This window comes from Streptopelia decaocto (assembly GCF_964273445.1).
Source record: "Streptopelia decaocto genome assembly, chromosome: 4".
Taxonomy (NCBI): domain Eukaryota; kingdom Metazoa; phylum Chordata; class Aves; order Columbiformes; family Columbidae; genus Streptopelia; species Streptopelia decaocto.
This window is the reverse complement of record NC_138658.1, coordinates 41,284,064-41,308,074: the sequence shown is the minus strand read 5'-3', so window position 1 is coordinate 41,308,074 and position 24,011 is coordinate 41,284,064.

Genomic DNA, 24,011 nt, shown 5'->3' with positions numbered 1-24,011 from the left:
ATACATTTTATTTTCTGCTTTTTCATTTAAAATTATTTTGAAACCCTATTTCATTTATCTAAGAACATGTTTTTCATTATATATTTCTTACCCTCTGAAGAAAGTTTGTCAGGTTCCTCCAGCCATTTTCCAAGATACTCAGCTGCTACCAAGATACCAGAGTCCTCTTTTCCCTATCTGCTTCATTTTCACAGAACACACCCCAATTCACAATTTTCTCTTAAAACAAGTGGGCTTGCAAACACATATACTCTCCTGTACTGTTGCTTTTGTGGTAAAATGTGTTGAAACAATTCTCAGTAAAATTGCCTTGAGCATTTCTAGGTCTTGTTGCTATAAAAGAAAGCTTGAACACATGAATTGGGCAAAAAAAATATACAAATTATGTCTGCATAAGTGCCTTTGTAATACGAAAAATTTACCAGGTGTATTTATGAAGAGTCTGTTAATGGAAACATCAAGATAATAATAACTGATACACAAAAAGAATGGGAAAGATAAAACATTGTTAAATACATAAAATAAGCAATATAGTACAGGCTGAACTGGAGCTTCTGTACTGATTCCATAATTGCTTCCCAAAGAAATTCAATCATTTGTTTTAATTATTTATTTTGACTTGTAACATAAGTTTCAAACTTCCTATCAGAGCAGTTTCCAGCAATTTTAGAGCAGAATTTGAATCTAGCTTTACTGAATGATGCCAGCAGCAGGTAAATGGAGGAGCACAGAGAATTTACATGCCCTCATATTAGAAATACCCATACAGTCTGCTGAGAGCACCATTTTTCGTAGGTGGAGCTTATTTTGTAGTTTGACTTTGTAGACTAAAAAGGGTGCAATTGTCTCCTTTTGCCCCTTTCCTGGCCAGCCAGCACTCCAGGGAAACAGGGAGGCTGGGAGCTGGAGTGGAGGCAGAGGTAGGGTAGGAACAGGTTCTGAGGAAATGGGGAGGGAAAAAGTACTCAGGATGAATGGAGCAATTGTCTCAGAGATGTGAATCTCAGAAACAGAGTAAAAGAGCCCAGGTATGTTCAGAGGTAATTGCATGGAATAGTAGTGATCAGTTTATCCTAAGTAATAACCTTATGGAAGAGAATGTTTACACTACTAATAGCAAAAGCAAAGCAGGCTGCAGAGAAATTACATAAAAACAGGGGGTGGGTTTTTCTTTCCCTCTCATGTGCTTAATTCAAACTTTTCTCGTTTCTGTCTGAACTCAGGGTAGCTCACTATGCCTCACAGCCTTCCCCACTTACAGTACAATTAGGGTTTTTTCCCACCACCTTTTGGGGGTACATTTGTTCCCGAGTCAGTTTTGAACATCAGCTTCAGAAAGTGGCCTATCTGTGAAAGTATCTGCATATCCAGTGATTCAGAGGAGATTCCAGTGGAATTTTACATGTTTTCCAGGAAAATCCTATCAAGCACTAAACAATCAGGTGATTCTGAAAAATTCCTGCTGAGTACTCTTTTTGTTTGAGAGTTTTGGGAACTCTGGTTCTTAACCAGACTGATCAAGCCAGAGGCCAAGTCAAACTCAGTATGTGTTGGCTGTATACTGCAAGTAAAAGGAAGAGGTGGTGATGGAGAAAAGGGAAAAGAAAAATCCAGAAGAAAAAAATCTCAAACAATATTGATTTGGACTTTGCTTAGACACCTCCTGACAAGAACTTTAATACAATGTATATGAAGTCCAAATTCCTCTCTTATTTGCACTAATAGATAGAGGAAATGTTTTGACTGACAAGAACTCAGTTCATGTTCTGATGTACAGCTTATCATTACTACAGTGTTATGTAGGTTCAGCATGACTCCCCAAGAGCAAATCCCTAGTATATCCCAGCCCATTTTTCTTCTCACTCCTGACAGCTAAAATCCTAATTGAAATCTTATGTTTATTTATTTATTTGCAAAATCTTTCTTTCTCTTACTCAAACCTCAGTTAATTTCATGATGATTTCTATCTTTTAATGACTACTTGACCAGCTCTGGGTCTCACCTTGTCCAGGCTAATGCAAATACTCTGATGAGTTCTATGGAGTCAACTATATAAGCAGCGAAGACTCACTGCAGTGTACTTGCAGGACTGGGCTTTGATCGGCAATATATTCAGGTCCAAATATTAAACATACTAGATTTTAACTGGCAGATTGGTTGAATGATATAACTGTAAGGGGCTACATTTATTTCTAGTATAAATTCCATTGATGAAATGGCTGAGCAATGAAAGCCATCAGGATATGGCTGGGATATTGTTAGAGGTGAATCAACAGCTACAGAGTTCACTTGACAATGGAATTGCAGTGAGCTAGCAAGAGAAAGGTTCAGTTGTACCGCAGGAAATAGGATGCCAGAGTGGCCAGCCAGGAATAATAACGGGAGCTTTTTCTATCAAACCCTTCCCCAAAAAACAAAACAAAACAAACAAACAAACAACAACAAAACAATAATAACACTCCTTATTTCTACTGAAAGAGGAAATCACCTTTCTCCAGCCAAGCCACCACAGCATCCTTGGACTGCTAACCTTTATAAACATGTTCCAAAGAACCATACCTGAAAAGAAACCTGCACTGTCATTTTTGCAAGTGGAAGAAAGCTCCAGATGTAAACAATCCCCTCTGCATCATCTGAGGGAGAATGTTTGGTAAATTTTGCTATGAATTACAGAGCTGCACAGAAAATCCTCTGTCTCCTCAAGGCTAAACAGAAGAGGGGCTGAACCCAAGTTGAACCTCATGATTGATTGCTAAGATATTATATCATTACACTTCTGATTTACATAGGAAGAGTTACAAAATTTTAAAAAGCAGTGACATGTTTTTTGGTTGGTTTTGGTTTGTTGTTTGTGGGGTTTTTTTCTGATAGAGATAGAAAAATAAGATTTCAGAAGAAAGCCTCTTCTCGTACTGCAGTCTTCTGTAACCAACTGGTTCAAGGTTTGTATAAAGACTGACATTTTTGTCCTTTTTAAATAAGAAATGAAAAATAACTATATTTTTTTCATTCCATGACCACCCTGCTGCTACTATAATTAATACATATTATTATACCAATATTCTATGGCACAGGCCTATCAGTTATTAAGCAAATCTAAGTATCTCACAGGAGCAGCTTATACTGTTCTATGAGTTATTGACTTATAGGGATCTGTTTGAAATAGCAGTACTGGTGAATGTTAAAACACTAATATGAAGGCCTTAAATTAATGCAGAATCTTTTGATTCCAGAAGATCACAGACACAAGTTTATTCAGTCATACAGACACATACATAGAAAGAGACACAGACATGCATTTAAAGGTAATTGGATGCAGAAGCTTTTAAATGGAGCACAAAATTCTTAAAATACGAAGAGACAACCACACAGCTACTGTGAGGCTGAGGAACTGCAAAATGAAATCATAATATTTTTAATTAAAAAAACCCACTTTTAAAAGTATGTCTTGATTCACCAACCTCCGTTTTCAAAACCTTGCCCAACAGTTAGAGAAGGGAGCCAAGGGAGCCCAGACACAGAGTAGTTCATTTAACTTCTCTGGTAATACAGTTTATTTCTGATTCTGCCACGAAAATGCACAATGAAGCAGTAATACTGGGCTGCAAATCCATAGCATTTAAAGGGAAACTTCTACTACGGTTTATGGAAAGATCAAGCTATTGTAACATTGATGAAGAGCTTGTTTATCCTTTAAGAAAGCCTAGAATGTGCCAAAAAATGCTGAATGTCTTCTAAAATCATCTTGATTTTAGAATAGGTACCTTTATTACATTGGAAAGAACCTTGGGAGCACCTACCTATATTTAAAAGAATTTTATTACACAGAGAAGCCAATATTTATTTACTCTGATTTGAGCAATTCACTTGCTATTAATTAGTATTTAAAAACCTCAATAATAGCATGAAATGTAACAATTTTTGTACCAGACAGAGTATTTAACTTGTGCACTTACTTCCAGTAAGATCTGTAAAGATAAGATACCATGTGAATTGAAGCAAAGTTCAGTTGCTATCTCTCACTGCCTAAAAAACACACAAAAAGAAAAGTAACATTGTCAGTGTTTTCTGACTTTAACTCAGTTGGGAGGCATCAGTGCTAAGTTTCAACTGCTGAGATGCATTTGATGAAAATCTTAAAAGCAATTGAGTAGTCTACAGTGTTGACTTTTATGAATTTGTATTGTGAATTACTCTTTGAAGGCTTTTTACCTGGGAGGCTTTGAACTGCCATTGTTGTGCTAAGCTTCCTGTATTTGCAGATAACAAAAATTAACTTTTCAAAGATTCAGTGGTCTGGAAACTGGGAAGTTATTTAAAAGGTTTAGTTTGAAGAGTACAGCAATACCCTGAACTCTTAATTATTGGAGACAATCTTTAATGCTTATCATCCAAATAAGAACAGGTCTATTCATTTTTTTTTTTTTTAACAGATAATCTGAGGTCTTTCATTTGTGGATTAGCTGGACATATGTTTTCACAGAATTTTATGGATGATTTGATATCACCTTTGAAAGGTGGCGGGGCACTGCTGTATTTACTTTATTTTCTTTTTATCCCTGTAGATTTTTTCACACAGTCATTAGGAGCACAAAAGTAGCTTCACAGTGGGTTTATTCCTTTTATTTTGTAAGGCGTTCCTTAAAGGTAAGTTTTTTTATTATTATTTCTAAACACAAAGGGCCTGATCCTGCATGGTAATGAGTGCTTTTAGCTCCTTTCAAAGCTAACAGGCAGCAAGTTTGTTCAGCGTACTGCAGCAGATACCCAGCAGGATGCAAATCTGGGCTCAGAGTGATTTAAGAAGACAGTATGTCTTTTGAGTCCCACTCAAACCATACTTCTGCACAAGAAATTTATTTTGACAGGACTGGAAGACAAATCAAGCATTCACCTTCTTTCTTGTGGCATATGAAACCATAGATTTAATAAACTCAGAAGACACATTGTTTATTGCAGCAAGATGGCCACTGCAGTACTAGCCTATCTCAGAAGAAAAAAAAAAAAATTTGCAAGATATTTGTTTTAAAAAGATAAACTACCAAAAATGGACTCTAATTTTCTGAGGAAAAACTGACAGTTTGAAGCTGCAAAAATGATTGGGGGGAGGAGATATTATTGAGAATTATTTTCTTTACAGACCCTCTGAAATCTGCAAAAGTGAAGGAAAAGTTTTGGTTAGTCGAAGCCTACCTGTATTACTGAGAAGCCTCTCAGCAGCCATACTACAAATCTGTTCTCAGGTCCCTAACAGAGTCAGCAGAGCAGAGCTGAAAATTGCTAAGTCAAACATCAGAAGAACAGCTCCAGTTAACATCCAATTTGAATAGGACATTTGTAAGCCCTAATACTTTTCTAACTCCCCTAATCTACAGAGGCAATGCACTATAACATACACCGAGAACAGAAGTCCACAAAGCAGAGGGAAATGAGTAGAAATTCTGAACACTCTAATTAACAGGACTTAATGCCAGATGGTTTTACTATTTAAACAATTCTTCAGACACACAGGCATAGACTGGGAGGTGAGGAATTGACAGCATGTAGCATTACTACTGATTTCCAGAGCTGTTGAAAAGGGGAAATAAGATTTTCCCCTTCCTTTCCCCGTCCCCTATGTCCTCCTCTGCCTGTAAACCTACTGCCTTATGCTTTGCCTCTCAGAAGGGACCCATGCTTGGATGGGCTGAAAAAAACCACAGGAAACACATGGCTATTCTAACTACTGTTTCACGTTGTAATTATGTTTTAAACAAACAAGAAGTATGAACGAGAAGTACTAACGATATTTAGCATGTAAAGACTTAGGGATTCAGCTAGGCTTTATCACATCTTTAAAAAAAAAAAAAAATAAAAAAATAAAAATCGAGGTAGTATTTCTGACAAGCTGGCTCAGCACCGTGATCATTGGATGTTCACACCTTAACTCCTGGACTCACAGAGTCACTCCTACCAGGGGTACTTCTGTATTCACCATAGCATTACACCAAGCAAAGCAGACTAGCAGGAGAAAATGTTGGAACAGACTAAACTAGAGACAGTCTAAAACCCATTCAAAATCCACACACCAACCAGACAGAAATATATTCAGGCAATGCCACAGGAGTGAAAGAAATAAGGAGAGTGATTTTGTCTTTTCCTCCACACAGCTGCAAAATACAGATTGGCAGGGATCAATATCAATTCACTGGATGAAACGCTGGATTCACCGGGCCCAGGAAGATGAAAATGACAATGATAAGAGTGAAAATATGCTTCAGAAAACTACTGGAAGACTATTGTTCTTTTCTGTTGAAGACAATTGCCCTTTGTTCATCAAATGTCAATCTAACTTGCTACAGCTTTCATAATAAGGACTTGTGAGTAGGTGTAAATGAAAGAAGAGTCTCTGTTATTTAAATTGGAATCTTCTTGCAATTCCTTGGTATGTAAATGACAGATTATGTTATACACTAATAGAGGTGGTATAAATAGATGTGGCAGAGTCTAAGGGGACCTTTTGAATTGTTCTTCAGAAGTAACATGTACCACTTCTGAATTTGGCCTTGAATACAGACACAGAGGCAAACGCAGGAAGGAAAATTTAACTGCTGGTGGAGAAACTTTGAATGTGTCTATAGGCAGTGCAAAAATGAACACGCACAGCAAGGAAGATCATACATCCTCCCTTACATTCAGGGTCAAACAAGAATATCAGTAAAGAAAGACATTACACTTTATGTGGAAAAGAAAGTTTTGCCAAACTGCTTAAGATCCAACAGGACTGTTAGCAGTAAAATGTCTCCAAGTGACAGCAAGACCTATCACCTTGTGAAATCCAACCCCACTTAGTACCACTGGAGATGTAAAGCACAAGAATGCATGAAGGTGAGAGGACACAGGAAACCTTTGAGTCTATAGTGGTGATAAGGATTTTTTTATGAAAAAAAAAAATTCTGCAAAAGTATAATCTTGTTAGACTTTAGGGACATAATGTACAGCCTAGCCTTTTAAGACATCCTTGTTTCTTAACTGAGAAACCAAGCACTTTAGACCTGAAGTTGCAAACTTCAGCAGGTCTGCTAATAGCAGTATATTGAACTTGTGTGAAAGTTTAATATTCTGGCCTTTCTTCACCTACTGTAGATGATACATGCTGTGCTGGATGATAACATTATATTGTGACAATCATCAATACTGCAACTGACAAGAAGAAACTAGAGGGTGGGCTAAATAAAAAGGGTTTGCATCAACCTGGCTTTGAAAGGGATATTACATATGCATATACTAGAATACCTATATTGAAAGTTAAACGCTAGAAAATAACAGGAAAGTAATATACAGTATCCAAGCCATGAGCAAGGATGAAAGAATGATAAAGCACTTAGGGACCAATCCATAAGGTTATTTAGGTGTCAAGCTGCCTATATTAATTCATTTCCATGGAAAGTAAGATACTAAATAGGATTTAAGTATCTATAAGCCAGCATGGATACAGGAGTTTTTTTTCTTTTCATTTTTTTTCTTTTTCTTTTGATCATGACATTTTAATAGAGCCTAAATGTGCAGATGATGTTTTCCACTAATCATGATTAGTGATAGAAACATTATGTTTCAAAATGTAGGCTCAATACTAAAGATGAAAATATATACATAGCACGAACAGCTTATAATGCTCAAAATAGGAAAGAACAGGGACAAAAAAAAGGCAGAAATATACCAGCCAATAAACCTGTGTGATAATTTTTGAAGCAAAACCATTTTTATAAGCTGTTTTAGATAAAAAGCTCTTGTTTGCACAGCAAATGCTGTAGGTATATGTGTGAAGTACAAAATCAATATAAACAAATTGGTTTGTATCCCATTCTAAAACATAGAGGAAAGAGCACAACTACATAACTCAAGATGTTTTTCCTATCCTACTTGTGATATACAAACAGTGTAGGTAAGGTTGGAGTATCCTTTTGACAGAGAGGAACATCTGTATTAGAAACACTTCTATTATCTTCTTAAATTTCTTTGTATAAAAATCTTCTCATGACTCTTTAAAAAACAGAAATGCCAATGCTATTGCTGACATTTGAAAAGCCCTCTTGTAAAGTACAGGGATGCTGCAACTCTGAAACAGTTTAAAAAAAAAAAGAATCCTTAGAATGCTCTATTAAATATATCCTGACAAACAGAGATGCTAGTGACAGAAAGAAAAGTTAAGCAACCCACCACAGTCTTGACCTCAAGTCAATGACAAGACTGACATTCCAAATCTGTTCTGGCAAAGTGCATTCCATAGCTGCATGAAGAAGCTACAGGACACAGTGATTTATAATTCTCACTCTGAACTGATGAAAGCCCAGCATTTTTACACTTGACTAAAATTGGCCCTGGACAATAGGGAACCAAAAATTCATTTGGATACATGTGGTGTTTTATAACACATCACCAGGATCTTCAAATCGATCCAGTACCTAATGGCAGGCAGCACTGAGATCTCAGCACAGAGACACATGTTGACCAGCTATTGTGTATGCTTAAAATCTCAGTGGTTACATTATTGTACAAGTTCTTGTTTTGTCAAAGGAGGGCTGAGCAAGACCTGCAAGCAGGGAATTACAGTAATCCAGATGAGATGTCACAGAAGCATGAATTAACGTTTCAGTATCTCTATGTGACAACACTCTCAAACTTGTTATATTTCTAGGTTGATAACAGGAGTTTTGTTCCCCCTGAATGCACATGATCTCCAAAGAAAAGCCCTCAATTAAAGTTTACCTCCACATTTTGCACAGATGAAGACCAGGCAGTATTTATGTGTGGTATTGTGAAGGAACAAAACTTCAGACACAGTGTTAACAGCATTATTAAGCACAGTGGTCTCATCTTTTTCACGTTTAAAGCAATTTTGGGGCAGTCAGAACTACACTTCATAAGAAATGGGGATCAGATGCTCCTATTGAGTCTGTAGGAAAATAATGTGAGTCTTCTTTCCAATAGCTGTGCAAGCTTTTTACTTGTACTCTTCTCATCTTCCCCTGGATCTTATTATCCCGTTTTGTCTACGATGCTTAATCAGAGACACAGCAGTTTCAACTGCTGTATGACCCGAGAGATGACTTCTTTATCACCTCTGCACTTTTACAACTTAAGTAAGTGACAGATAAATTGTATAAGAAAGCCTAGACTGTGACCTGAGCTAATAATTTTTGTGGGCTAACTCCTGGCATTGTAAGTCTTGCGCAGTGCTTGTTCAGGCAAAACCCACACAGGAGTAAGAGCTTTGTCAGAGTCAAGCCTGAATAAAAGCAGAGTAGAGACCTCAAGATTTGGCCCTTTTTGACCTTTTTGACCTTCTACTTAGAATTTCTTGCAAGCATATTGGGCCACATCTTCAAAAGCATTCAGAAGAGTGAAATACCTCTCTACATTATTTTATAAAACATTACAGTTCAGTGCCTACATTAATGGAGTATTTTCCAACAGTTTTCCAAATAAATCCAATATGCTACATAATAGCACTTCAGGGTTGAAAATAAAATAATCAAAAACTTCAGCGTCACAAATTACTTTGGTTAGAAGAGAGCGGGTTAATACTGAAATATCTCTAATGCATCTTGTCATTTTATAAGGGCTATGCTTTGCAAATGAGCTTGGTGGTGCTCATGGCATAAACCCCCCGCCCCATATATTCAGAGCTACACTCACCAGTCAACAGCCTTCGCTGACAAATCTAAAAATGAATACACACCTTTTGTTTCTCTTCATCAGCATATCCCAGGAAAAAGGGCTGAGAGTGCTATCTCCCAGGAGATCCTCAGCCCCAGCATCCAGGCTTGAAACCCATCAAAACGAGTCATTAGGAACAGCTCTCTAGATCACCTTTCAGACAAAAGGGGGTTGGTCTGTTGGGTTGTGGGACACACTATGGGATGCAGGGAAGAACATTCTGGAGAGCAGCTTGGCAGGGAAAGATGTGGTTTCAGTGAGCAGCAAGCAGAACATGAGCTAGCAGTGTGCCCTTGCAGCAAAGGCAGCTGGCTAACAGGACATGCTGGGATCCAGCATCAGGAGGAATACTGCCAGCAGGTTGATGAAGGTGATCCTTCCCCTCTACTCAGCATTGGGGAGGCCATATGTAGGGTACTGTGTCCAGTTCTAGGCTCCCCTGTACAAGAGACACGTGGACATACTGGAGAAAGTCCAGCAAAAGGCCACAAAGATGAGCAAGGAACAGGAGCATCCCTCCCTTGAGGAAAGGCTGAGAGAGCTGGCACTGTTCAGCCTGCAGAAGGGAAGGCTCGGGGAATCTCATCACTTCATCACCCTCCCCAAGGGGAGGGTGTAAAGAAGATAGAGCCAGGCCCTTTTCAGTGGTGCTCAGAGACAGGATGAGAGGCAACAGCCATAAACTGAAATACAGGATGTTCCCTCTGTACTGCAAAAAACCCTTTTCCCTCTGAGGGTGATGGAATTAAAAACTGTTAATTTTGTAGCTCCTCTTTATCTTATGTATCCTTGAGTCAAGTCAGCTTTTTTTTCCATTCTACTTCATCTCTTTTGCAAAGTCATGAAGCTGGCAAAATGTAACAACAAACATCGCAAGGCTCAGAATACAATACTGATGGATGGCACAGGCTTTAAATTAAGTAAATATGTATAAATATTGTTGCAGAACCAGGGCCACAGTTGCCGCAGTTTGGTGTCTCCATTTCATCCACGTACAGAAGGAATGCAAAGGAAGCTGAAAACAGACAGTAAACTTAGAAGCAGGTCCACTAACCTTCTAATTGAAAACAAGAGACTACAGGAAAAAAAAAAAAATAAAAAAAAATTAGGTCAATTCAGGTGCAGATTTGAGAAATGTATGTTCTCCCTGTAAAAATAAAACAACTGCAAAAAAAACCACCAAACAAACAAAAAAGCCCCACAAGTTTTGCACTTCTGTTGGCCAATATAAAGCTACCTTGTTCTCCAAATATCCAGTTAAAAATTCTGTAAATTTAATATGGAAAAGAATAATCTGTGTATACTTCTAAAAGCTATGGGAAGAAATGCCTTGCTGAAAAAAAAAAGAAACTTGGATAAATCCATGTTGGGAAATCCTTCCTGTTTTTTAGTGCAATGTACTTATATTTATATCCAGGTCAATTGCTCAGAAATAAAGGGTTAATAACCAATTCCTGTGTAACTAAAATATTTCTAATTACTCATTTTTTGGTTGAAGTAGGCATGACTTCAGAACAGACATATTTTAAGGACTCAGACTTAAGTCAGGTAAATAATCCAGGTTTCTACTTGGCTTTCCAAAGGAAATTACTGGTTGTGTGACTGAAATTTTACATTAAAGTGAGCAAAAATGCTACAAGTAACAGTTCCATGATAAATAGTGAATTTCTCCTGTTTTCCAGTACTTAATATGTAAATATGTAGATAATGTTTTATTAGTTTTACCCTGATAATAAACAACCAATATCGTTCTTCTGTTGCATTATGTTGACACTGCACATCCCTATAAACAGAACAGCAAAGAAAGTTTTTAGCAGAATTTATAATATTCTGGTAGGGTTGGACCCCATTATCCCCAAGGTGAGAGCCACCTCTGGTTGCAAAAGACTTCTGACATTTTGGGCATTTTTTTACTTGTAACACAGACAGCAAAAAGCAACATAAAATATAGTACAAGTTCTCCTGAACTGCCATATACATTTTAATAATAGCCAATAGCTACTTTTTACCTGGTGCCCCAAAAAAACCCAAATCATAGGCATCAGAAACTGAGAGGATATATAACAGGCCCAGTTCAAAAATAATTAAATGTCCTGAATAATTATTGTCCACTTGACAATTACAGTGGGGGTACAACCTATCCAAGGAATGGAGGGATAATTGAGATAGTTGAACAGAAAGTGCTCAGGACAAAAGAGTGTCGGGTCAGACAGACTAAGCCATCAATGTTACAAGGCACCACAGCAGCAAAAGCTTCTAAATATAAACATCCCCATTGCCCTGGAGTAAAGAGTATGGACAGCTCAAAAGACAACAAATTAACCAGTCAAGTCACATAATGAAATTTGAGAAGGCAAAAGGCCACCTACAGAGAACTGGGCAGACAGCCTCACATGAGGTCATTCTGAAAAACAGAAAAAATTGAATCTGCCTGATAGAAAACATTTCATTAATTCACAAGGCAAAGGAGAAAAAAGAACATTTGGCTTCATATAACATAGTATCTGTATTTCAACATCTCATACTTTATGTCTACAAAAGAAAGATTTAATATTGAAGTGATCAAATAGTACAGACAGGCTATCCATGGCATGCACAGTGCCGCATCTTAAAAGGGGAGTTGCAAGTGATCCTGCTGGCGGTCTCCATGGTGTCTTCTTCTGGTCCTGCAGTTCAGACCTTGTTCTGCCACAGGTCTCTAAGAGAGCTGTGAGCTCTCACCAGTTCCACTGGGCTAGTGCTCCTACCTCCTCTAACCCACCTCTCCAGGACTCCCCTGGGCATTTTCTAAAGCACCAGTGCTGTGAGGAAAGAGAATAAAAACAAGGAACTCATAGACAAAGCTATCCACATTCTTCTGTTCTGAACTAGTCCACCTCAGTGCTTAGAGCTCTGATACAAACAGAGCACATGTGTTTCAGAAACTCATTCTAATAAAGTAATTCTAATTCGTGGCTGTGATCAGGCTTTTCTCACTGACTGATATTAACTCTTCCTACGGAGATGACTGAGCTGCATGTGCTCCCTCTGGCACCACACTCCATTCCTGACACTTCAGGCATAAGTACTAGAGCTGATGGGATCTGCTGGTTCTAAATACCTCATGTGACTCCTATGGGCTTTACAACCTGCCACAACCACACGTATTTTCTACTTAAGAAGCAGAGAGTATGAATTCTTATGAGCACAAAATTAAAAAGTAGGAGTATGAATTAATCAACACGTCTTCATTGCAATCCAGTGTAATACATTTATTTAGTGCAGTTATCTCTGATCAGTACAGCCCTGCTGAAATTTGATACAAATTACATATTACACTGCCACCTAGTGAATACATTTAGAAATGCGACTAAAATAAAATGGAGTCTACAGCAGTATTTTTATAATACAGCTATCCTGCAAATTTCACATCTCTGGCTCCCTTGTGATAGTCATTTGGTGTGTCAGCAGGTATTCACTGATCATCTTAATCCTTGTGCCTGTGTGTGTGTTTGTGCATGTGTTCATTGCCCTGTCTAATCACAATGCACATAATTATGAGTCTATTTGCAATATATCCACTTTGATGAATGTAAGTTTTACCATGTCAAATATACACATGCTGCCACCAATGTCAAGGAAGAACAGAAACTTCATGTAGTGCTGTATGTCATGCTTGTCATCAAACCACCCGTGCCTAAGTGACATTAAATCTGATTTGTTCAGAGTGATGAGGCAGTCCAAATTCTGCTTAGATAAAAATGTAGCACTCATCAGTCTGTGCTGGTTTATTTAAACTCTTTTACCAACAAGCTGTCCTACCAGAAGATTTGCCGTGCTTTCTAAGGGAAGAGTGTGGGGATAAAAGATCTGTGGTGGAGCTCCTGGGTTAACGAATTGCAAGTGATATCTTGACAACCACCATATGAGTTTTTATGTCATGCTCAAGGCAGTGTAAGGACTGACATGGGGCATGGCAATGCCAGACAAGAAAAAAAATGTGCTGATCAGATATTATGAAGGCATAAGACAGTGCTGTACTGAAAACTTTTGAATGTGCTCAATCACTCCACTGTCAACAACGTTGTTTCAGATGACATCTACCTCACCACCACTTTATACCAAGCAGGCAAGGTCAAGACCTGAGAAGTTAAGGACCAGTTTGTCATTATTTTTTCCTGAAGGAAACATTGACTTCCGAAGCAAAAGATGACAAAATTAATTACATGACAGGGATTGCCTGTTTGGAAACTTCTGGATCATTATATCAAGAGACTAATTTAACAAGATAGCTGTTCATGTACTTTGCAAGTGTGTCTACGTAGAAGGATACATCCATACAAAAATAAAATTCCTAATAAATGTGAAACAGTTGTAAATTATTCATGGCATATATGTCAGTCCAGATATTTTTTTCTAGCATTGTTGAGTTCGTAATTAGGAATTCACATTTCTGAAGTAATAAAAAGCAAAGTATGCTCCACTATCAGCTGGAAATGGAAGAAGTTCCTTGCAGTAATGTCCTTCCTTTTAAGTGGATACATACAGACATTAGGGTATAATTAAGTGGTAACCTTTAATTTATAGTTTTTTGGCTCCAAAGTCTGTTTGCTTGCATGCATATATATATATTTACAATCTTAATTGCTCTCTAGAATGGTAGTGGACAACAGAGTCAAATGCAACTCATCCAGCTGTGTACCCAATTACAAAGTCATTTGCTGAGCAAGGGTCATTCTCAGTGGTATACTTCCTCAGTTGGGTTCACTCTTTTTAGTATAAAATAATCAAAATGCAGTCAAATACATACACTGTATGGAGCCAGATGCTACTTATGCTTCACAAGTTAAACAATGAAAAACGCTGCTTGAAAGTCTACACACATACCTTACAATATTGAATGGAGAGGAAGTTACACATCCCATCTGGTTTCCAAGGGAATCTTATTATATCTTTGAGATATATTTTTCAGCTTCTGGGTATTATGTTTATTATATGGATTGATTTGTAATCTGTTTTTCTCCTTGACTGAAACCTGTTTTTATGAGTGAGACACTAAAATAACATGCTTTTCATCTGCTAGTTGTTACAGACTGTAGATAGAATAATTTCATACTGTCTGTAGACTAGAAGGAGTCTGTATTTGCTACTTCAAAGCCAAATAAGTGCAAAGCTAATGAGTCTAAGTTCTTTAAACATAGAGGCATTGTTTATAACTAATGCTTGTATAGTTCTAGGAGTAAATGCTAGTCAAAGTAGACTTCTGTAGACATCTTTTAGTAGACGAAGTAGACATCTTTTAATGAACCAAAAATAAATTGCAGGGAAAAAAATGCAAAACTTTTAAAAGTACAGTCTTACTAATTTCACATTATCTGATCTATTTTAATACCTGATTAATATTCTAGATTTTATTTCGAAGTGCTGAACAGACTTAGTTTCTATTTATTTTTATATACTTATGTAGAAATAGAAGTTTCCCAGACCATACAACAGTATCACAGTACACACATCACTATAGGGAAATTATAGAAAAAACTGAATGATAAAAATAATAACAGCTTAACTTTGAATACGTATATTTGGGAAAGAAAACTGAAAATGCTAAGGCGATAAACATCATAAACTGAACTGACACGAGCCGTTGTTCAAAGGAGGTGAAACCTGTGCCAGAGTAAGCACCTGAAAGAACAGTCGTCGCTATTGCACTTTGATGGAGCCATTTTTAAGAAGGCACTGGATGGTATTTTTGGTATGAGAAAATAACATCATCCTTGATTCTGTAAACTTTTTTTCCCCTAAGTAAACACAATTCATCCATCAGATAGGAAATTATACACCATTAGAATGCATGTTTGATCAGAGCAAACTCTGATAAGAACAATGAATACAACATAATACACAATTTTAAAAAATCGCTTTAGAGAAAAGTGATGGCACTGTTTCAGTCATAACTCAGATGACAGCAACCACCTTTGTTTCCAGAATGGTTTTACTGATTAAGGTAGTTCCCAGGTGGTACATTACTTGGCCATGATCTTATTTCCAACTCAAGGATTACTGAAATTAACAAAAATGAGAAAAGATTTCTAAACAAATATGTCACTGAGGCACACCAGAAATCAATTTAGGTAGGTGATACGCTCCAAACAGGCTTTATTCCAACCAGAACTGTTCAGTGCAGAACCAAGTAGAAACGCGATTTATCCAAAATTATTCAGCACTCCAACAACATTTAATAAATAGCAGGTTGGATACACCAGTTGAGGATATTATTACTGTACAACCACATCAGAATGATGACCCACAGCTGCACACACTCACAAAAACAGAGGCCTCTTTCACTCAAGGAGGCCCAGAAGAAATAATCACTTGCCCAGGGGGGAACAAGGGCTCACTCAAGGATAGATCCAGAAGAAGATCACTCACCGAGGAGAAGGTGAGACCTCTCAGTCCCGCGAACTCTCTTTAGACAGCATCCCTGATCTAAAGGGAGAGCTCTGTTCACAGATGCCCTGCTCCATGAAGACCAGCTCAAGTGGGGTCTTTGGCGGGGGCCCCATTTTGTAGCCTGGTCGGATCTGGCTGTGGTCATCACGAGCACAGTCCAGAAGTTTCTCTGGGCCTGGGCACCTCCTTGGCTGAGAACAACTGTACATTGACTGGGGATCCCGCCCCTCCTGCTCCCCTAGCTGGGGCAGGTGAACGTGAGGAGTCACGGAGCCCCGGTGCCCGGGGACATGACTCTTGGCACCAAGGTACATGAGGAGAGTCATAGTAGGGCACAAAGGGGCACAAAAGGTGCTAAAGAGCCATCAGCAGTCCTATTGAAAGCCGTGGATCTCATCAAGGAGTGTGCAACTGCCACAAAAAAGTAAGATGTATTTTCTCACAAAGTCTTTAAGTAGTTTAATATTAAATATTCTTTGCTGGGACAAAACTTTTGGACAAAATTTAATAAAATTATGTCACTTATGAATTAAGTCAAAACTTCAAATTAACCGTTTATGGGAAGTTCTTAGAATTTGAGAAAGAAGCTAACAAAATAAATAATATGGAAAAATCAGCCACATTTTGTTCAGTTTGTTATAACATAGGGCAAGGGCAACTCCTCAGGATTTTCTGCCCCTCCTCTCTGCTGCCATATTCCCAGTAACCTGTGGTTTGATAAAAATGCATTAGATGTATACATTAAAAAACAAAACAAAACAAAAAACAACAACAACAACAACAACAACAACAACAAAAGAAACACATTTTAGTTATCATGTGGATTCTTGGGGGTTTATATGTTTGTTTGTTTTATCAGTTGATTATGCCCTTTTATCACTATTATTCTTATTTCAATAGCAATGTATGCAATTCTTCAACAGTGTACAAAAGATTGTTAGATATATTTTTTGCACTGAGATCATATTATTTAAAGTAGATATATAAAAGAAAGATATACACAATAGAAAAGAAAATATTTCAGATAAGTTAATTTAAGATGACTTTGATAGGTAGAAATGAGGAAAATGAGGCTCTTAAGAAGCGGTACTTCAGTCATCCACGGCCCGTTTAATATAGCTCTGTTCATTCTTTCTTTCTTCTCTAATATGTGTGATTCTTCCTTAGTGATTCTCACAGTCACACTAAATCTCAAATCTTCATTTGTCATCCCTAGAGATGCTGTGTAGCTGTGCAGGCACTGGTGGATGGCATGAGACAGAGTCCTCTGAACATGCTTACATGTGGGTCTAACTGCCACAAAAGAGGCACAGGCTGCAGGCCATTTTGCACATCTCAAAGGTAGAAGATGAAGACATAGAGCCTGTGTGTCCAGATAGCTCTAGATTTAAGTCCAGGATGCTCAGTTTAGAATCATAGAATCATTCACATTGGAAAAGATCCTTAAGATCATTGAGTCCATCTGTTAACCTAATACCACCAAGTCAACCACTAAACCATGTCTCTAGGTGCCACATCAATTAATTCACTGCTGTCTGTTCGGGGCATTATATTTCAAAGAAATATCTTGAGATTTAAGTCAGATTTACATCAGTTGTTTAGAAACTAGCCATAGACCAGGCCACACTTGCAGAGGGTTTTGGATTTCTACCTCCTATTGTGTCTGCAGTATCACATACTTGGTAGTTTGGGAATCTAACCATGAGTCAGGAGCTTAAAATAGTTTTGTGGATCTTGGCTAGGTCCATGACTCTACTACAAACTATGAAGCATTTGAAATACCATATGGTACTCCCCCTAAATGTAAATTTGTAAATATAAAGTATGTTTTTTCACACTATGTCTCTGGTAATTCTGCTTATATGATAAATTAGACCTACTATGTGAAGCAACATAAGCATGCAGGTCCTGGGTGTTTTCTAGTGAGTGAATTGTCAGTACAAGGGTTAATCCAAGCAGCAATATACCACCTATTAGTCTTAAAATAGATTTCACTAAAACAAGCTAACAGAGTAATTCCAATAGAGTAAGAGACCCCCCTATATTTGTATTGCTTGTGATTAGGAATTTGAATCTCCAGCTGAAATATAGTCATCTAGAGCCAGGTTATCCATACTATAGTTCAACAGACATTCCCCAAGCTATGTCCTTAATATATATGAATGCAAAGAACACATAGTAGAATATATAATACAACAAATATGTTCAGATAAATAGGGGGAAAGCTGTTAACATAGTTCCTCTCAATAAGAAATGTGTTCATGTACATATATATTTTAAGTGAAAATTCTGGCAGATTCTCTTTACATGCACATACAAAAACCATTATTTCTACTTAGAAGCTTGATCGGTTTTATCAAGTCATAATAAAGGCATCTGGTACCAGAGCAGCTCAAAATTAAGACCGGTTTGCAGGGAGGTCTGTACAGTAACAGCATAGTTTCAGTATGATATTATCCAGCTTTTCATCAAGTCTGACAGCTCCTTTAAGTAAAGTCTAAGTGATGTTAATGCCATAGTGATTGACAAGGATGTCAAATTTCAAATTTTGGAGCAAAACTAGGTGTGCTTCTAAATAAAGAGTAGCTAGAAGGCTATTGGAAAAAATGAACAGACAATAAAGACACTGGACTTGACCAATTTTAGCAGTTTTAGCTCTGTGACATTTTTGTTTAATACTTTATAAAATGTTTTCTGAAAAGATGTATATGAATGTTTTTATGAAAGTCAAGACAGTGTAAAGATGACCACAGACTATTGTAAATGAACTCAGTAATTGCTGTCTTCCTCACCATTACATCTGTTGTTACAAAGTAATGGGGCCCCAGGTGAGAAGGTTACATATGTGTTCCTTTTTCCTCAAATGACCACCTAAGTTAGCTGGCTGTGTCCCTGCCCCACACAGAGCTCCAGGCAATTGCCTTGCAGGTGACCTAGTTCTGCTGATGAGAGAGCAGTCATTTACCAGATACTTCTCCAATGAAGCCAGGGGGACCATCTGCAGCAGTAAGGGTCTGAAAGGTCAGTTTAACTATTATTCATTCACAATCTGAATTCGTATTGATGCCACAAAAGCAATGTATCCTCCCATTTCGATGTGACTCTGAAGTCGAAGTGTAAAAAGTAATTTTAAAATCACAACACTGGAGAGAAGAAAACTTAGAAAGAGATATATTTTAGCGGGATTTATCTAGGGTATGTGATGAGTCTAACTCATAACATTATTCCAAATGTGAACATCAAAGGTAACAGCAAATGCATGAAACAACTCCTTTCTCTCAATTAAAAGCTTCCAGAATTTGAGAAACATTAATGTAGAATGAAAACACACAAAATCTGAAGCAAAATTCTGCTGTTGTTTCAATCTACTAAGTCTCCTTTGTGTTCTGTGGTGTTGTACTGGTGTGATCTGGAAAAGTGGAGATTTATAATCAAATAATCAGACTAAATCCTCACAAAGTAAGTAAATTCAGACTCATACCTGCTGCTTAACCGTTGGCTTGCCCCCTTGTCTCTAGCCATCTATACTTAATCAGTATAGAAGGTGGATTTCTGGCACAAAAGTGATCTTAAAAATGTAGGGGTAGCTCATAACTTTTTATTTCTGTGCTTTGTATCTCAGCCATTTAATCTTAAAATATAGTTGGTAAAATGCTATCAAGAGGGTTTTTGTTCAAAATTCTAGCTTGTCAGTCTGAAGCCAAAAAATATGTATCTCCCACTTAATAACCCCTGTGGTTAGTATCAGAGTCCAGCAGAACTTGCAAAGGACAGTAATTGAATGGTTGGTACATTGCTGAAAGAGGCTCCCAAAACGACTTTGACCTGATTTGTACACTTCTTCAGTGGTTTAGAAACTCTGCAGAGCTGTGGATACATCCAGCTCAGACATGATGGAGTAGGAACTATTAAGAGCTCTTTACCACTTCTCAGCCCTATTCTTAAAATATGTCTGCAAAGTTTTTCAACCATCTCTACACCAAACACGATGGGGCTGTGATATCTGAGCAACCTTTATGAAGATGAACTGAAGCAGAAGCCAAGGTAAAACAAAGGGTTTGGTTTGCACAAACTAACTGTACATGGATAAACACAGACTGGCATTCATAAGGCCTAGCAAAGACTACAGGGAAAATGACATGGGCAGAGCACTATGCACAGACATCACACAATTTTCTTTTCAAAGTCAGGACTTACACACTGTAAATTACCTCCCAAAGCAATTATTTATTGCTTTGGGGTGCTCTAACCATGAAAACATCACAGTGCTTATGTGCCGATATGCCCTCTAGTCTTAAATAATCACAACTCACTGTTTAAAAGTCTTGGGAGGCGTACCCAAACCACATGAAATAGATGTAGGCACTGTAAGTTGCCATATTTCTAAAATAATATTTGTATAATACAAGTTTCTGGTTACCTTCCTTTCAACATTGAAAACTTTAAGTATCCTCATTTAACAACACCAAGATAACTTTCAGACTTGGGGGAAGCAAACAGTAACTTGCTGTATTTGTCCAATGACTTTACTATTGTCATGAATCACTTTATGAGGACATCATAAAGTTCCAAGGAGTTGTAATAAAAAAAGCAGTTCCAACAATGTAAAGTGGTCCAGTACATGTTCCATACGACAACTTTATTACTGCAGTGGACCAGTATTGCAATTTTAAATAGGAAATATATTACACATAACCTATTTTGAGACAGAATGCTGCAACAGGCCAAAACAATACTACAGGAATATATTACTCTGTGACACATAATAATTATTTTGAGTTTACGAAGTAAGAAAGTAAGCTACTGTAACTTATCAAGCTGATTTTAAAAAGTGGTAACAAAAGCAAATTTAGCAATTACGCATGACTATTATTGTTATTATTGATGGCTGCTTGGTTATTAGAATTAGCATCTGTATTTTTTTCTCATTATATATATTAATGCTCATCAGTGTATTGTCAAAGATCAAGGAGTGCTAAGCTAGGTCACACTGGTGCTATATGCTGTACAAACTTAAAATGAAATAACAATCCATACCTAAAAGACCTTATAGTGCAAGTAAAAGAGAACACATAACGCATGGAAAAAGATTGTCAGTAAAGACATGAAAACATGAGAACATTATGGGAGGCAGAGGTCTGGATAATGACATGATTTAAACATTAAACATTTTCACTGACCTCACAGTGATGCTGAGTTTTATGGCAGATTCAGGTGAGGATAACTAAGTAGCTTTGAAAATGTTTATAGATATCTCTTCTCAAGCATGAGAGAAAGCACAAGGGTCTTTCCTATATGATTTAAGAGGCAGATGATGGAGACATTCACCACAAATAAATCTCTTCATCCTTTCCAGTGTTGTTCACTGAATGAAAAAACATACGTATTATAAGAAGCCATGAAAGGGATTGAAAAAAGAAAAAAAAAAAAAAAAAGAATTTAAAAAACTGAGAGTGCAGTGATTCCACAAATCTACTAAAACAGAAAACCACAACACAGGGTCATTTAAAAATGTATCTTAATTAGAAGCATGATGGATTCAAAATCCCTTCCTATGAAGACAAGCTGAGAGAGTTGGGGTTGTTCAGCCCGGAGAAGGCTCCGGGGTGACCTTATAGCAGCCCGCCAGTACCTAAAGAGGACCTACAAGACAGCTGGAGAGGAACTTTTTACAAGGGCATGTAGTGATAGGAAAAGTGGTAATGACTCTAAAATGAAAGAGAGAAGATTTAGGTTAGATATAAGGAAGAAATTCTTCATTATGGAGATGGTGAGGCACACCTCAGGCTGCTCAGAGAAGCTGTGGATGCCCCATCCCTGGCAGTGTTCAAGGCCAAGCTGAACATGCCTTTGAGCAACTTTGTCTAGTGGAAGGTGACTGGTGGAAGAGGGGGGTTGGAACTAAATTAGCTTTAAGGTCCCTTCCAATCCATTCTATGATCTTAGGTGTCAAAAATATTCACACTTAAGTAAGTTTCCATAGCAAATGCTAATTAAACAGTTGATTATTTTTATTAAGAAAATTATTCTCAGATTTGCTTTTCATGTGTTTGTGTATGCTAATACTACAAACTGTAAGCAAAATCAAGATTAAAATGTAAACAAATTACACATATAACTGCAACAATTAACTGGGCTTCAATGCACACTTATGGAAAATTTGAGACAGCAAAAAGAAGCTAGTCATGCATTTTTGAACAGATGGTGCTAGATAAGGTCACACAGATATAATTGAGGTCACAGTTTGGCCACTGTAGGAATAGACACTCTCAGGGAAAGAGGTGAATTTCCTCCTGTGTTTTTCATTAATTACTCAGTGCCTTTCAGTCATAGTGTTGTCTGTTGTAGATCCTCTCAGTAATTCCTTGTCCACACAAGTCTTTCTCCAGAATATTCTTCCAATATTATGCATTTGTGTGTGGAAACATTTATTTGCTTTTTAGCTGCAGAGAAAAAAGTCTACTGGTATCACCATTTATCTTAGCTACAGCCTTTAAGATAACACTAAGTATTGGGGGACAACGCCCAGACAGATGTAGCAGAACTGACTTGCAGAGTTGTCTTGGGACAGATAATGCTCAAATTCTCCCCAGCTTTCAGCATGTGAAACCAGAGTTTCATCGACCTTGCTGTTGATTTTACACACTGTACCTGAGAGCAGTGTTTGCTTTGTGAGTTTTTCCACACTGAGCATAAAAATATATGGTATTAAATAACATTGTATACAGTAAAGCATTAATACATTATTGCATTTATTTCTATTGCCTTTTGAATGGCAGTTAGAAAGCATACCCCAGAAATCAAACCAACTGAATTTCTACACGGGTCTCAAAGCATAATGTTATGCTGTTTCAAGTCCTAAAAAATACTCTCTCCACAGCTGTGCAGGCTCAGCCTGCAGATGCAACCATCACAGTTAATACTTTTACTTGAATAACACCCATATCAAAGTGGTTTTATTTCATAATGGTCCATTTTAGCTGGCTAAAAGAAAACTGTATTCGAAAAATATCATTAATGCACCCATTTTAGGAACATGTTTGATTATATTTACCTTTTCACTTATTACTAGAATTACCTTCCTGAAAATATTTTCCTCTGTTTTCCTTCAGCTAACATTAATTCAGATCTTTATTTTGGCCCTTTTCCCTAACAGCTTTACACAGAAATATGTGACAGAAATAAAAGCAGTAATATCAGAAACAAATCAGCTAACAGTATTTACCTGACTAAAGGTTTCTCTAGACTACTTGTAGTTTTGCTTTTGGGAACTGACTGAAACCAAGGCCATACTATTACTAAAGTCAAACCCAATACTGTAATTTATTATTTTGCAACTTCTGTGTTGAAGGATAATTTGTTTCTTTTGTGACAACCATTTGATTCTAAACTCTGTGGATCATTTTTTTATACCAAAAGTAATATTGCTTCAGGCTTTTTAAACTAGCTTGGGCACACCTGCAATTTATATGTGCCTATGAGCTTGAGTTTGTCACAAGTGTCTTCTCTTACTACAAATATAAGACAAGCAACATTGCTGGTTAAGTATAATTGAGTTTGGCCCATTATACATTGAAAAGGAGTAAGGGGGGGTGGGGGAGTGTGTATTTTATATCCACTTCTTCTAGTAGAAGTCACCTTTTCCACATTGTTCAAAAATAATAGCTGGTTGATGATCACTGACTGCTTGAACGTAATCAGGCCTGAACACAAATTGGTGCATTACACTGACAGCAGGAGAGCCCACAAGCCTGGAAACAGTCAGACTACCATGGCAACGTGTCAAATGGGGTTAAACTATTGCTAATGGTTTATAATGAAAAGCTTGAACAGCAGGGGAGAGATTAAAAAATTAGTTGTTATATGGTTTATGATTTCTATAA